Source organism: Somniosus microcephalus, chromosome 17, assembly GCF_052327205.1.
Source record: "Somniosus microcephalus isolate GS21.2 chromosome 17, FLI_Smic_1.0, whole genome shotgun sequence".
NCBI lineage: Eukaryota > Metazoa > Chordata > Chondrichthyes > Squaliformes > Somniosidae > Somniosus > Somniosus microcephalus.
In genome coordinates, this window is record NC_141003.1 from 27354368 (window position 1) to 27358156 (window position 3789).

Sequence of the window (3789 nt, forward strand, 5' to 3'; positions counted from 1 at the left end):
GTCCATTTCCTGTACCTGCGGATGATCTGCCAAGCTGAAACTTGACAGATCACAAGTTCCGAGTTTTCGCGCAGGCTCAGCGCACACGGAAACCCGGAACCTGCGGGGCACTTACGAAGCGTACGTGGTCATAGGCCCCATAAAATCCGGGCCATAGTATTTACACCACAGAAAAAGGCCATTTAGCCCAACAGGTCCAGGCTCGTGTTTATGCTCCACACGAACCTCCTCCCATCCCTCTCCATCTAACCCTATCAGCATCACCTTCTATTCCTTTCTCCCTCATGCGTTTATCTAGCTTCCTCTTAATTGCATCTATGCTATTTGCTTCAACCACTCCCTGTGGTAGCGAGTTCCACATTCTCACCACTCTCTGGGTAAAGAAGTTTCTCCTGAATTCCCTATTGGATTTATTAGTGACTGTCTTATATTTATGGCCCCTAGTTCTGGTCTCCCCCACAAGTGGAAACATCTTCTCTACGTCTACCCTATCAAGCCCTTTCATAATCTTAAAGGCCTCTATCACAGTGTTTTTCAAACTTTTTTTCTCGCGACCCAGTGGAAGAAAAACACTTATCCCCGCAACCCAAAACAATAATATCTACTGACTAAAGTTTTCATAAAATCACATTAAAGGGCAATACTTTAACCACTTCACTTCAAGTAATAACTAGACATCAACATTACTTGAAAAACATTTTAAATGCAGTATAAATACAGCAAATAAAAAAGATCAGGTCGAGGTTTACTTTACTTAATATAACGGGTGGGCCTGCCTGTTGTTCACTATCTCATTCCAATCTGGATCACAAGATGAAAGCGCTACATGCATATCTTGTATTTTTAAACTTGTCAAAGTCGAAAATCCCAGTTCGCACATGTAGGTTGTTGTGAACAGCAGCGGCAACAGAACACTAATCTTACTTAACAGTGGATATTCTTTGAAAACACTGATCCAAAATGATAACAAACTTAAAGACTCGTGACGTGTGCTATCACAGGTGAGTTGCAGCAGCTTGTTTTCTTGCTCAGGCATCAAGTTTAGCTTCATTATTGAATCAGGATTTTCAAAGGCAAAGGGATCTTTCACCCAACGCTTTTTCTTCAAATTTTCAATCCCCTCTGCAGGGAAGTAGCGACTAGAATTGTCAGACAGAGCAGTGAGATGTAATTGTATAGCGCATTTAATTTCATTCACTTTTTCTTCATTGATGCAGTTCTCCACAATGCGTTGTAACAGTGTTGGGAACATGTAGTAGCTCGGGTGATTACTTTACTACTGTGGCACGCATGACTGAAATGACTTTGGGAGTGCTTGTATCTGTTCACAGTGTCGAAACAGATCTTTGCCTCTTCCTTGTAACTTCAAATTCAGAAAATTGAGAAAATGTCAGCAACTCCATTAACCAACTGTCATGGTAAAACAAATTTGCCAAATCAAACTTTCTCTATCAGAAAAATGTGAATCTCTTTTCTGAGGTCGTACACCCTGTAAGCACCCTGCCTCGTGACAGCCACCGTACTTCAATGTGATGCCCAGTTACTGTATGATCCGCTCCCATTTCTGAGCATAACACTTCAAAAAGCCTGCTGTTCAGTGAGCTTCCTTTAATGAAATTAACAATTTTCACAACTCCCTTCAGTGCAGCCATAAGTTCAGGGGGATACCCTTGGACACCAACTCATCGCGGTGAATCAATCCGTGATTCCAAACAGCATCATTACCAGCTGCCTCATATATTCTTCTCACAACTCTGCTATTTCTACCAGTCGTATTTGCTGCACCATCACTTGAAATTCCTTTGCAATTAACCCAGTCCAATTTGTTTTTCCCAACTACGCAGTCATGCAGTGCTCCGAATATCTGTGATCCTGTTGCGTTTGTTGGTAAAGTCGGACAACACAGCAAATCTTCCGTGAAGTACATATCTCACATAAACGAACAGCGTTGCACAATTTGAAATGTCAGTACACTCGTCAATAGCAAAATCCCCAGCTGACTGTAACCGAGTAATAGGCTTGGCTTCCAAATGCTCTGCAATAGAACATATTCACCGAGACATTGTGTTATCACTGAGAGATATACTTCTCAATTTTTCAGCAGACTTCTCGTTGAAAATTGTACGCACCGTATCCAGAGATGCTGGAAGAATACGTTTTTCAGCAACTGTATGGGCCATTTTCTCTTTTGCCGCACAGTATGCAACCAAATGTGACGCCAGTTGTGCCTTATCATTCAGAGTAGTTGACCAACTGAGAACTTGCGCTGATAACTTTAATTCCCATTGCTTCCTTTGAAAACACTGAATAGGCTTATCAACGATTTCCCCATGTTTTGTTTCTAAGTGTCTTTTTAATTTTGACAGTTTTAAATTCTCGTTTGGAAGCACCACACTGGGGCTGTGAATCTTGGTTTGGGTTTGCACAATTGATGAAACCATATTTCAAGAAAGCATCAATACACTGCCTCATCCACGATTTGGTTTTCTTCTTAGTAGGTGCTCCAGACAAGGTTGACATGGCAGAAGTCTGTCTGTTGTTACTAGATCTTTCTGTTGCAGACGACGTACTTACACTTGTTTTTTTCATTTTCAGATATAGATGGATTTGATAATTGAGTTTCCGAACTTTTTTTCTAATTACAAAACGATCCATTATTGTCACAGACGGTAATAACACATGATATGCGTACGGCAGCACATGGCTTAGAAACATAGAAACATAGAAGATAGGAGCAGGAGTAGGCCATTCGGCCCCTCGAGCCTGCTCCACCATTCAATGCGATCATGGCTGATCATCCAAGTTCAGTACCCGGTCCCTGCTTTCTCCCCATACCCCTTGATCCCTTTAGCCTTAAGAAATATATCCAACTCCTTCTTGAATATATTTAATGTATTGGCCTCTACTGCCTTCTGTGGTAGAGAATTCCACAGGTTCACCGCTCTCTGGGTGAAGAAATTCCTCCTCATTTCTGTCCTAAATGGCCTACCCCTTATCCTTAGACTGTGACCCCTGGTTCTGGACTCCCCGACCATCGGGAACATCCTTCAGCATCTAGTCTGTCCAGTCCTGTCAGAATTTTATAAGTTTCAATGAGATCCCCTCTCATTCTTCTAAACTCCAGCGAGTACAAGCCCAATCGACCCAATCTCTCCTCATACGTCATTCCTGCCATCCCAGGTATCAGCCTGGTGAATCTTCGCTGAACTCCTTCCATGGCAAGAACATCCTTCCTCAGATAAGGCGACCAAAACTGCACACAATACTCAAGATGTGGTCTCACCAAGGCCCTGTACAACTGCAGCAAGACATCCTTGTTCCTGTACTCAAACCCTCTCGCTACGAAGGCCAACATGCCATTTGCCTTCTTAACCGTCTGCTGCACCTGCATGCTTACTTTCAGCAACTGGTGCTCAAGGACATCCAGGTCTCGTTGCACTTCCCCTTTTCCCAATCTATTGCCATTCAGATAATAATCTGCCTTCCTGTTTTTGCCACCAAAGTGGATAACCTCGCATTTATTCACGTTCTCCTTAATGCTGAGAGTTCCTGCTCTTACTCAGATCACTGTCGGCCCGACTGCCTGCCTCTCTTCCACGGCCACGTTCACGCCCGGGTGGCCCCGGAGATGGAGCACGCGGTGTCCGCCGGCATGCTCGAGGCCTTCTGCGACCGGTGGGTGCCGCAGGGACTGGAGTGCATCATCACCCTCGGCAACCACATTTTAATTTTAAGTTGTTAAGTTTTCTTTCATTTTTTTTTGTTACGTTACAGTCTATTTGTTTATTG

At 43.4% G+C, this 3789-nt stretch overlaps 1 pseudogene; it reads right to left on the reverse strand.

The window, feature by feature from the left end:
• Positions 1–646: 646 nt before the first annotated feature.
• LOC147105592 (protein FAM200A-like) lies at positions 647–2655 on the reverse strand (annotated as a pseudogene).
• Between the last annotated feature and the right edge of the window lie 1134 nt (positions 2656–3789).